This window comes from Pseudophryne corroboree, unplaced genomic scaffold, assembly GCF_028390025.1.
Source record: "Pseudophryne corroboree isolate aPseCor3 unplaced genomic scaffold, aPseCor3.hap2 scaffold_2127, whole genome shotgun sequence".
Lineage (NCBI taxonomy): Eukaryota > Metazoa > Chordata > Amphibia > Anura > Myobatrachidae > Pseudophryne > Pseudophryne corroboree.
Window position 1 is genome coordinate 59,551 of NW_026968771.1, and position 11,450 is coordinate 71,000.

Genomic DNA, 11,450 nt, shown 5'->3' on the forward strand with positions numbered 1-11,450 from the left:
ATCTTTGTAGAAATCATGATTCCTTCTTAGCAGATGACTTTTGATTCCACCACTGCCTGATTAAAGATTTGTAAATACATTTTACACAGTTCACTGAGGTGCCATATACAAGTAAATCGAAGGTCTTTTCTTTTCTTAGTTTTGATACCACTGTATGTCAGTTCAATAGTGCATAAAAACCTTAAGTATGGATGAGCCTAAATCTTGAATTGTGAATGTCATGCAATTTGCCAATTTTGTTTGAATATCTTCCACCAATGGTGCTACAGCGCAGGCTATAAATATCTTTCAAACAGTTGTTGTGATTTCCATATTGGCCACTATATGCAATAGAAACGAGCTCAAGCATTAGTGGTATAGTGGTGAGCATAGCTGCCTTCCAAGCAGTTGACCCGGGTTCGATTCCCGGCCAATGCATCCTTTTCCTTATGTGCTGTTTTCGCACTTATAGTTGTTGCCTAAGATATGCTCAGATGACAAGGTCCATAGAAAATGTTAAAATCTTTGTAGAAATCATGATTCCTTCTTAGCAGATGACTTTTGATTCCACCACTGCCTGATTAAAGATTTGTAAATTCATTTTACAAAGTTCACTGAGATGCCATATGCAAGTAAATCGAAGGTCTTTTCTTTTCTCAGTTTTGATACCACTGTATGTCAGTTCAATGGTGCATAAAAACCTTTAGTATGGATGAGCCTAAATCTTGAATTGTAAATGTCATGCAATTTGCCAATTTTGTTTGAATATCTTCCACCAATGGTGCTACAGCGCAGGCTATAAATATCTTTCAAACAGTTGTTGTGATTTCCATATTGGCCACTATATGCAATCGAAAAGAGCTCAAGCATTGGTGGTATAGTGGTGAGCAAAGCGGTCTTCCAAGCAGTTCACCCGGGTACGATTCCCGGCCAATGCATCCTTTTCCTTATGTGCTGTTTTCGCACTTATAGTTGTTGCTTAAGATATGCTCAGATGACAAGGTCCATAGAAAATGTTAAAATCTTTGTAGAAATCATGATTCCTTCTTAGCAGATGACTTTTGATTCCACCACTGCCTGATTAAAGATTTGTAAATACATTTTACAAAGTTCACTGAGGTGCCATATGCAAGTAAATCAAAGGTCTTTTCTTTTCTCAGTTTTGATACCACTGTATATCAGTTCAATGGTGCATAAAAACCTTACGTATGGATGAGCCTAAATCTTGAATTGTGAATGTCATGCAATTTGCCAATTTTGTTTGAATATCTTCCACCAATGGTGCTACAGCGCAGGATATAAAAATCTTTCAAACAGTTGTTGTGATTTCCATATTGGCCACTATATGCATTTGAAAAGTGCTCAAGCATTGGTGGTATAGTGGTGAGCATAGCTGCCTTCCAAGCAATTGACCCGGGTTCGATTCCCGGCCAATGCATCCTTTTCCTTATGTGCTGTTTTCGCACTTATAGTTGTTGCTTAAGATATGCTCAGATGACAAGGTACATAGAAAATGTTAAAATCTTTGTAGAAATCATGATTCCTTCTTAGCAGATGACTTTTGATTCCACCACTGCTTGATTAAAGATTTGTAAATACATTTTACAAAGTTCACTGAGGTGCCATATGCAAGTAAATCGAAGGTCTTTTCTTTTCTCAGTTTTGATACCACTGTATATCAGTTCAATGGTGCATAAAAACCTTAAGTATGGATGAGCCTAAATCTTGAATTGTGAATGTCATGCAATTTTCCAATTTTGTTTGAATATCTTCCACCAATGGTGCTACAGCGCAGGCTATAAATATCTTTCAAACAGTTGAGTGCTCAAGCATTGGTGGTATAGTGGTGAGCATAGCTGCTTTTCAAGCAATTGACCCGGGTTTGATTCCCGGCCAATGCATTCTTTTCCTTATGTGCTGTTTTCACACTTAAAGTTGTTGCTTAAGATATGCTCAGATGACAAGGTCCATAGAAAATGTTAAAATCTTTTTAGAAATCATGATTCCTTCTTAGCAGATGACTTTTGATTCCACCACTGCTTGATTAAAGATTTGTAAATACATTTTACAAAGTTCACTGAGGTGCCATATGCAAGTACATCAAAGGTCTTTTCTTTTCTCAGTTTTGATACCACTGTATATCAGTTCAATGGTGCATAAAAACCTTAAGTATGGATGAGCCTAAATTTTGAATTGTGAATGTCATGCAATTTGCCAATTTTGTTTGAATATCTTCCACGAATGCTGCTACAGCGCAGGCTATAAATATCTTTCAAACAGTTGTTGTGATTTCCATATTGGCCACTATATGCATTTGAAGAGAGCTCAAGCATTGGTGGTATAGTGGTGAGCATAGCTGCCTACCAAGCAGTTGACTCGGGTTCTATTCCCGGCCAATGCATCGTTTTCCTTATGTGCTGTTTTCGCACTTATAGTTGTTGCTTAAGATATGCTCAGATGACAAGGTCCATAGAAAATGTTAAAATCTTTGTAGAAATCATGATTCCTTCTTAGCAGATGCCTTTTTATTCCACCACTGCCTAATTAAAGATTTGTAAATACATTTTACAAAGTTCACTGAGGTGCCATATGCAAGTAAATCGAAGGTCTTTTCTTTTCTCAGTTTTGATACCACTGTATATCAGTTCAATGGTGCATAAAAACCTTAAGTATGGATGAGCCTAAATCTTGAATTGTGAATGTCATGCAATTTTCCAATTTTGTTTGAATATCTTCCACCAATGGTGCTACAGCGCAGGCTATAAATATCTTTCAAACAGTTGTTGTGATTTCCATATTGACCACCATATGCATTTGACAAGTGCTCAAGCATTGGTGGTATAGTGGTGAGCATAGCTGCCTTCCAAGCAGTTGACCCGGGTTCAATTCCCGGCCAATGCATTCTTTTCCTTATGTGCTGTTTTCACACTTATAGTTATTGCTTAAGATATGCTCAGATGACAAGGTCCATAGAAAATGTTAAAATCCTTGTAGAAATCATGATTCCTTCTTAGCAGATGACTTTTGATTCCACCACTGCTTGATTAAAGATTTGTGAATACATTTTACAAAGTTCACTGAGGTGCCATATGCAAGTACATCAAAGGTCTTTTCTTTTCTCAGTTTTGATACCACTGTATATCAGTTCTATGGTGCATAAAAACCTTAAGTATGGATGAGCCTAAATCTTGAATTGTGAATGTCATGCAATTTTCCAATTTTGTTTGAATATCTTCCACCAATGGTGCTACAGCGCAGGCTATAAATATCTTTCAAACAGTTGTTGTGATTTCCATATTGGTCACTATATGCATTTGGAAAGTGCTCAAGCATTGGTGGTATAGTGTGGAGCATAGCTGCCTTCCAAGCAGTTGATCCGGGTTCGATTCCCGGCCAATGCATCCTTTTCCTTATGTGCTGTTGTCGCACTTATAGTTGTTGCTTAAGATATGCTCAGATGACAAGGTCCATAGAAAATGTTAAAATCTTTGTAGAAATCACTGAGGTGCCATATGCAAGTAAATCGAAGGTTTTTTCTTTTCTCAGTTTTGATACCACTGTATGTCAGTTCAATGGTGCATAAAAACCTTAAGTATGGATGAGCCTAAATCTTGAATTGTGAATGTCATGCAATTTGCCAATTTTGTTTGAATATCTACCACCAATGGTGCTACAGCGCAGGCTATAAAAATCTTTCAAACAGTTGTTGTGATTTCCATATTGGCCACTATATGCATTTGAAAAGTGCTCAAGCATTGGTGGTATAGTGGTGAGCATAGCTGCCTTTCAAGCAGTTGACCGGGTTCGATTCCCGGCCAATGCATCCTTTTCCTTATGTGCTGTTTTCGCACTTATAGTTGTTGCTTAAGATATGCTCAGATGACAAGGTCCATAGAAAATGTTAAAATCTTTGTAGAAATCATGATTCCTTCTTAGCAGATGACTTTTGATTCCACCACTGCTTGATTAAAGATTTGTAAATACATTTTATAAAGTTCACTGAGGTGCCATATGCAAGTAAATCGAAGGTCTTTTCTTTTCTCAGTTTTGATACCACTGTATATCAGTTCAATGGTGCATAAAAACCTTAAGTATGGATGAGCCTAAATCTTGAATTGTGAATGTCATGCAATTTTCCAATTTTGTTTGAATATCTTCCACCAATGGTGCTACAGCGCAGGCTATAAATATCTTTCAAACAGTTGTTGTGATTTCCATATTGACCACTATATGCATTTGAAAAGTGCTCAAGCATTGGTGGTATAGTGGTGAGCATAGCTGCTTTTCAAGCAATTGACCCGGGTTTGATTCCCGGCCAATGCATTCTTTTCCTTATGTGCTGTTTTCACACTTAAAGTTGTTGCTTAAGATATGCTCAGATGACAAGGTCCATAGAAAATGTTAAAATCTTTTTAGAAATCATGATTCCTTCTTAGCAGATGACTTTTGATTCCACCACTGCTTGATTAAAGATTTGTAAATACATTTTACAAAGTTCACTGAGGTGCCATATGCAAGTACATCAAAGGTCTTTTCTTTTCTCAGTTTTGATACCACTGTATATCAGTTCAATGGTGCATAAAAACCTTAAGTATGGATGAGCCTAAATTTTGAATTGTGAATGTCATGCAATTTGCCTATTTTGTTTGAATATCTTCCACGAATGCTGCTACAGCGCAGGCTATAAATATCTTTCAAACAGTTGTTGTGATTTCCATATTGGCCACTATATGCATTTGAAGAGAGCTCAAGCATTGGTGGTATAGTGGTGAGCATAGCTGCCTACCAAGCAGTTGACTCGGGTTCTATTCCCAGCCAATGCATCGTTTTCCTTATGTGCTGTTTTCGCACTTATAGTTGTTGCTTAAGATATGCTCAGATGACAAGGTCCATAGAAAATGTTAAAATCTTTGTAGAAATCATGATTCCTTCTTAGCAGATGCCTTTTTATTCCACCACTGCCTAATTAAAGATTTGTAAATACATTTTACAAAGTTCACTGAGGTGCCATATGCAAGTAAATCGAAGGTCTTTTCTTTTCTCAGTTTTGATACCACTGTATATCAGTTCAATGGTGCATAAAAACCTTAAGTATGGATGAGCCTAAATCTTGAATTGTGAATGTCATGCAATTTTCCAATTTTGTTTGAATATCTTCCACCAATGGTGCTACAGCGCAGGCTATAAATATCTTTCAAACAGTTGTTGTGATTTCCATATTGACCACTATATGCATTTGAAAAGTGCTCAAGCATTGGTGGTATAGTGGTGAGCATAGCTGCCTTCCAAGCAGTTGACCCGGGTTCAATTCCCGGCCAATGCATTCTTTTCCTTATGTGCTGTTTTCACACTTATAGTTATTGCTTAAGATATGCTCAGATGAAAAGGTCCATAGAAAATGTTAAAATCTTTGTAGAAATCATGATTCCTTCTTAGCAGATGACTTTTGATTCCACCACTGCCTGATTAAAGATTTGTAAATACATTTTACAAAGTTCACTGAGGTGCCATATGCAAGTAAATCGAAGGTCTTTTCTTTTCTCAGTTTTGATACCACTGTATGTCAGTTCAATGGTGCATAAAAACCTTTAGTATGGATGAGCCTAAATCTTGAATTGTAAATGTCATGCAATTTGCCAATTTTGTTTGAATATCTTCCACCAATGGTGCTACAGCGCAGGCTATAAATATCTTTCAAACAGTTGTTGTGATTTCCATATTGGCCACTATATGCAATCGAAAAGAGCTCAAGCATTGGTGGTATAGTGGTGAGCAAAGCGGTCTTCCAAGCAGTTGATCCGGGTACGATTCCCGGCCAATGCATCCTTTTCCTTATGTGCTGTTTTCGCACTTATAGTTGTTGCTTAAGATATGCTCAGATGACAAGGTCCATAGAAAATGTTAAAATCTTTGTAGAAATCATGATTCCTTCTTAGCAGATGACTTTTGATTCCACCACTGCCTGATTAAAGATTTGTAAATACATTTTACAAAGTTCACTGAGGTGCCATATGCAAGTAAATCAAAGGTCTTTTCTTTTCTCAGTTTTGATACCACTGTATATCAGTTCAATGGTGCATAAAAACCTTAAGTATGGATGAGCCTAAATCTTGAATTGTGAATGTCATGCAATTTGCCAATTTTGTTTGAATATCTTCCACCAATGGTGCTACAGCGCAGGCTATAAATATCTTTCAAACAGTTGTTGTGATTTCCATATTGGCCACTATATGCATTCGAAAAGAGCTCAAGCATTGGTGGTATAGTGGTGAGCATAGCTGCCTTCCAAGCAGTTGACCCGGGTTCGATTCCCGGCCAATGCATTCTTTTCCTTATGTGCTGTTTTCGCACTTATAGTTGTTGCTTAAGATATGCTCAGATGACAAGGTCCATAGAAAATGTTAAAATCTTTGTAGAAATCATGATTCTTTCTTAGCAGATGACTTTTGATTCCACCACTGCATGATTAAACATTTGTAAACACATTTTACAAAGTTCACTGAGGTGCCATATGCAAGTACATCAAAGGTCTTTTCTTTTCTCAGTTTTGATACCACTGTATATCAGTTCAATGGTGCATAAAAACCTTACGTATGGATGAGCTTAAATCTTGAATTGTGAATGTCATGCAATTTGCCAATTTTGTTTGAATATCTACCACCAATGGCGCTACAGCGCAGGATATAAAAATCTTTCAAACAGTTGTTGTGATTTCCATATTGGCCACTATATGCATTTGAAAAGTGCTCAAGCATTGGTGGTATAGTGGTGAGCATAGCTGCCTACCAAGCAGTTGACCCGGGTTCGATTCCTGGCCAATGCATCCTTTTCCTTATGTGCTGTTTTCGCACTTATAGTTGTTGCTTAAGATATGCTCAGATGACAAGGTCCATAGAAAATGTTAAAATCTTTGTAGAAATCATGATTCCTTCTTAGCAGATGACTTTTGATTCCACCACTGCCTGATTAAAGATTTGTAAATACATTTTACAAAGTTCACTGAGGTGCCATATGCAAGTAAATCGAAGGTCTTTTCTTTTCTCAGTTTTGATACCACTGTATGTCAGTTCAATGGTGCATAAAAACCTTTAGTATGGATGAGCCTAAATCTTGAATTGTAAATGTCATGCAATTTGCCAATTTTGTTTGAATATCTTCCACCAATGGTGCTACAGCGCAGGCTATAAATATCTTTCAAACAGTTGTTGTGATTTCCATATTGGCCACTATATGCAATCGAAAAGAGCTCAAGCATTGGTGGTATAGTGGTGAGCAAAGCGGTCTTCCAAGCAGTTGATCCGGGTACGATTCCCGGCCAATGCATCCTTTTCCTTATGTGCTGTTTTCGCACTTATAGTTGTTGCTTAAGATATGCTCAGATGACAAGGTCCATAGAAAATGTTAAAATCTTTGTAGAAATCATGATTCCTTCTTAGCAGATGACTTTTGATTCCACCACTGCCTGATTAAAGATTTGTAAATACATTTTACAAAGTTCACTGAGGTGCCATATGCAAGTAAATCAAAGGTCTTTTCTTTTCTCAGTTTTGATACCACTGTATATCAGTTCAATGGTGCATAAAAACCTTAAGTATGGATGAGCCTAAATCTTGAATTGTGAATGTCATGCAATTTGCCAATTTTGTTTGAATATCTTCCACCAATGGTGCTACAGCGCAGGCTATAAATATCTTTCAAACAGTTGTTGTGATTTCCATATTGGCCACTATATGCATTGGAAAAGAGCTCAAGTATTGGTGGTATAGTGGTGAGCATAGCTGCCTTCCAAGCAGTTGACCTGGGTTCGATTCCTGGCCAATGCATCCTTTTCCTTATGTGCTGTTTTCGCACTTATAGTTGTTGCTTAAGATATGCTCAGATGACAAGGTCCATAGAAAATGTTAAAATCTTTGTAGAAATCATGATTCCTTCTTAGCAGATGACTTTTGATTCCACCACTGCTTGATTAAAGATTTGTAAATACATTTTACAAAGTTCACTGAGGTGACATATGCAAGTACATCAAAGGTCTTTTCTTTTCTCAGTTTTGATACCACTGTATATCAGTTCAATGTTGCATAAAAACCTTAAGTATGGATGAGCCTAAATCTTGAATTGTGAATGTCATGCAATTTGCCAATTTTGTTTGAATATCTTCCACGAATACTGCTACAGCGCAGGCTATAAATATCTTTCAAACAGTTGTTGTGATTTCCATATTGGCCACTATATGCATTCGAAAAGAGCTCAAGCATTGGTGGTATAGTGGTGAGCATAGCTGCCTTCCAAGCATTTGACCCGGGTTCGATTCCCGGCCAATGCATCCTTTTCCTTATGTGCTGTTTTCGCACTTATAGTTGTTGCTTAAGAAATCATGATTCCTTCTTAGCAGATGACTTTTGATTCCACCACTGCCTGATTAAAGATTTGTAAATACATTTTACAAAGTTCACTGAGGTGCCATATGCAAGTAAATCAAAGGTCTTTTCTTTTCTCAGTTTTGATACCACTGTATATCAGTTCAATGGTGCATAAAAACCTTAAGTATGGATGAGCCTAAATCTTGAATTGTGAATATCATGCAATTTGCCAATTTTGTTTGAATATCTTCCACCAATGGTGCTACAGCGCAGGCTATAAATATCTTTCAAACAGTTGTTGTGATTTCCATATTGGCCACTATATGCATTCGAAAAGAGCTCAAGCATTGGTGCTATAGTGGTGAGCATAGCTGCCTTCCAAGCAGTTGACCCGGGTTCGATTCCCGGCCAATGCATCCTTTTCCTTATGTGCTGTTTTCGCACTTATAGTTGTTGCTTAAGATATGCTCAGATGACAAGGTCCATAGAAAATGTTAAAATCTTTGTAGAAATCATGATTCCTTCTTAGCAGATGACTTTTGATTCCACCACTGCCTGATTAAAGATTTGTAAATACATTTTACAAAGTTCACTGAGGTGCCATATGCAAGTAAATCGAAGGTCTTTTCTTTTCTCAGTTTTGATACCACTGTATGTCAGTTCAATGGTGCATAAAAACCTTTAGTATGGATGAGCCTAAATCTTGAATTGTAAATGTCATGCAATTTGCCAATTTTGTTTGAATATCTTCCACCAATGGTGCTACAGCGCAGGCTATAAATATCTTTCAAACAGTTGTTGTGATTTCCATATTGGCCACTATATGCAATCGAAAAGAGCTCAAGCATTGGTGGTATAGTGGTGAGCAAAGCGGTCTTCCAAGCAGTTGATCCGGGTACGATTCCCGGCCAATGCATCCTTTTCCTTATGTGCTGTTTTCGCACTTATAGTTGTTGCTTAAGATATGCTCAGATGACAAGGTCCATAGAAAATGTTAAAATCTTTGTAGAAATCATGATTCCTTCTTAGCAGATGACTTTTGATTCCACCACTGCCTGATTAAAGATTTGTAAATACATTTTACAAAGTTCACTGAGGTGCCATATGCAAGTAAATCAAAGGTCTTTTCTTTTCTCAGTTTTGATACCACTGTATATCAGTTCAATGGTGCATAAAAACCTTAAGTATGGATGAGCCTAAATCTTGAATTGTGAATGTCATGCAATTTGCCAATTTTGTTTGAATATCTTCCACCAATGGTGCTACAGCGCAGGCTATAAATATCTTTCAAACAGTTGTTGTGATTTCCATATTGGCCACTATATGCATTGGAAAAGAGCTCAAGTATTGGTGGTATAGTGGTGAGCATAGCTGCCTTCCAAGCAGTTGACCTGGGTTCGATTCCTGGCCAATGCATCCTTTTCCTTATGTGCTGTTTTCGCACTTATAGTTGTTGCTTAAGATATGCTCAGATGACAAGGTCCATAGAAAATGTTAAAATCTTTGTAGAAATCATGATTCCTTCTTAGCAGATGACTTTTGATTCCACCACTGCTTGATTAAAGATTTGTAAATACATTTTACAAAGTTCACTGAGGTGACATATGCAAGTACATCAAAGGTCTTTTCTTTTCTCAGTTTTGATACCACCTTATATCAGTTCAATGTTGCATAAAAACCTTAAGTATGGATGAGCCTAAATCTTGAATTGTGAATGTCATGCAATTTGCCAATTTTGTTTGAATATCTTCCACGAATACTGCTACAGCGCAGGCTATAAATATCTTTCAAACAGTTGTTGTGATTTCCATATTGGCCACTATATGCATTCGAAAAGAGCTCAAGCATTGGTGGTATAGTGGTGAGCATAGCTGCCTTCCAAGCATTTGACCCGGGTTCGATTCCCGGCCAATGCATCCTTTTCCTTATGTGCTGTTTTCGCACTTATAGTTGTTGCTTAAGAAATCATGATTCCTTCTTAGCAGATGACTTTTGATTCCACCACTGCCTGATTAAAGATTTGTAAATACATTTTACAAAGTTCACTGAGGTGCCATATGCAAGTAAATCAAAGGTCTTTTCTTTTCTCAGTTTTGATACCACTGTATATCAGTTCAATGGTGCATAAAAACCTTAAGTATGGATGAGCCTAAATCTTGAATTGTGAATATCATGCAATTTGCCAATTTTGTTTGAATATCTTCCACCAATGGTGCTACAGCGCAGGCTATAAATATCTTTCAAACAGTTGTTGTGATTTCCATATTGGCCACTATATGCATTCGAAAAGAGCTCAAGCATTGGTGGTATAGTGGTGAGCATAGCTGCCTTCCAAGCAGTTGACCCGGGTTCGATTCCCGGCCAATGCATTCTTTTCCTTATGTGCTGTTTTCGCACTTATAGTTGTTGCTTAAGATATGCTCAGATGACAAGGTCCATAGAAAATGTTAAAATCTTTGTAGAAATCATGATTCCTTCTTAGCAGATGCCTTTTGATTCCACCACTGCCTAATTAAAGATTTGTAAATACATTTTACAAAGTTCACTGAGGTGCCATATGCAAGTAAATCGAAGGTCTTTTCTTTTCTCAGTTTTGATACCACTGTATGTCAGTTCAATGGTGCATAAAAACCTTATGTATGGATGAGCCTAAATCTTGAATTGTGAATGTCATGCAATTTGCCAATTTTGTTTGAATATCTACCACCAATGGTGCTACAGCGCAGGCTATAAAAATCTTTCAAACAGTTGTTGTGATTTCCATATTGGCCACTATATGCATTTGAAAAGTGCTCAAGCATTGGTGGTATAGTGGTGAGCATAGCTGCCTTCCAAGCAGTTGACCCGGGTTCGATTCCCGGCCAATGCATCCTTTTCTTTATGTGCTGTTTTCGCACTTATAGTTGTTGCTTAAGATATGCTCAGATGACAAGGTCCATAGAAAATGTTAAAATCTTTGTAGAAATCATGATTCTTTCTTAGCAGATGACTTTTGATTCCACCACTGCTTGATTAAAGATTTGTAAACACATTTTACAAAGTTCACTGAGGTGACATATGCAAGTACATCAAAGGTCTTTTCTTTTCTCAGTTTTGATACCACTGTATATC

The 11,450-nt window shown here is 37.3% G+C and overlaps 15 non-coding genes across 15 annotated transcripts; all 15 read left to right on the plus strand.

The window, feature by feature from the left end:
- Nucleotides 1-345: 345 nt before the first annotated feature.
- TRNAG-UCC (transfer RNA glycine (anticodon UCC)) lies at nt 346-417 on the plus strand. The gene has a single exon. It is a non-coding gene; the product is annotated as a tRNA-Gly (tRNA).
- A 928-nt stretch (nt 418-1,345) lies between these two features.
- TRNAG-UCC (transfer RNA glycine (anticodon UCC)) lies at nt 1,346-1,417 on the plus strand. Its single transcript has one exon. It is a non-coding gene; the product is annotated as a tRNA-Gly (tRNA).
- Nucleotides 1,418-1,808: 391 nt separating this feature from the next.
- Nucleotides 1,809-1,880, plus strand: TRNAE-UUC (transfer RNA glutamic acid (anticodon UUC)). The gene has a single exon. It is a non-coding gene; the product is annotated as a tRNA-Glu (tRNA).
- Nucleotides 1,881-2,308: 428 nt separating this feature from the next.
- Nucleotides 2,309-2,380, plus strand: TRNAG-ACC (transfer RNA glycine (anticodon ACC)). Its single transcript has one exon. It is a non-coding gene; the product is annotated as a tRNA-Gly (tRNA).
- Nucleotides 2,381-2,808: 428 nt separating this feature from the next.
- TRNAG-UCC (transfer RNA glycine (anticodon UCC)) lies at nt 2,809-2,880 on the plus strand. The gene has a single exon. It is a non-coding gene; the product is annotated as a tRNA-Gly (tRNA).
- An 851-nt stretch (nt 2,881-3,731) lies between these two features.
- Nucleotides 3,732-3,802, plus strand: TRNAE-UUC (transfer RNA glutamic acid (anticodon UUC)). The gene has a single exon. It is a non-coding gene; the product is annotated as a tRNA-Glu (tRNA).
- A 428-nt stretch (nt 3,803-4,230) lies between these two features.
- On the plus strand, nt 4,231-4,302 carry TRNAE-UUC (transfer RNA glutamic acid (anticodon UUC)). Its single transcript has one exon. It is a non-coding gene; the product is annotated as a tRNA-Glu (tRNA).
- Nucleotides 4,303-5,230: 928 nt separating this feature from the next.
- Nucleotides 5,231-5,302, plus strand: TRNAG-UCC (transfer RNA glycine (anticodon UCC)). Its single transcript has one exon. It is a non-coding gene; the product is annotated as a tRNA-Gly (tRNA).
- A 928-nt stretch (nt 5,303-6,230) lies between these two features.
- On the plus strand, nt 6,231-6,302 carry TRNAG-UCC (transfer RNA glycine (anticodon UCC)). The gene has a single exon. It is a non-coding gene; the product is annotated as a tRNA-Gly (tRNA).
- A 428-nt stretch (nt 6,303-6,730) lies between these two features.
- TRNAG-ACC (transfer RNA glycine (anticodon ACC)) lies at nt 6,731-6,802 on the plus strand. Its single transcript has one exon. It is a non-coding gene; the product is annotated as a tRNA-Gly (tRNA).
- Nucleotides 6,803-8,230: 1,428 nt separating this feature from the next.
- On the plus strand, nt 8,231-8,302 carry TRNAG-UCC (transfer RNA glycine (anticodon UCC)). The gene has a single exon. It is a non-coding gene; the product is annotated as a tRNA-Gly (tRNA).
- Nucleotides 8,303-8,683: 381 nt separating this feature from the next.
- TRNAG-UCC (transfer RNA glycine (anticodon UCC)) lies at nt 8,684-8,755 on the plus strand. Its single transcript has one exon. It is a non-coding gene; the product is annotated as a tRNA-Gly (tRNA).
- A 1,428-nt stretch (nt 8,756-10,183) lies between these two features.
- On the plus strand, nt 10,184-10,255 carry TRNAG-UCC (transfer RNA glycine (anticodon UCC)). Its single transcript has one exon. It is a non-coding gene; the product is annotated as a tRNA-Gly (tRNA).
- A 381-nt stretch (nt 10,256-10,636) lies between these two features.
- TRNAG-UCC (transfer RNA glycine (anticodon UCC)) lies at nt 10,637-10,708 on the plus strand. The gene has a single exon. It is a non-coding gene; the product is annotated as a tRNA-Gly (tRNA).
- Nucleotides 10,709-11,136: 428 nt separating this feature from the next.
- On the plus strand, nt 11,137-11,208 carry TRNAG-UCC (transfer RNA glycine (anticodon UCC)). The gene has a single exon. It is a non-coding gene; the product is annotated as a tRNA-Gly (tRNA).
- The last annotated feature ends 242 nt before the right edge of the window (nt 11,209-11,450 follow it).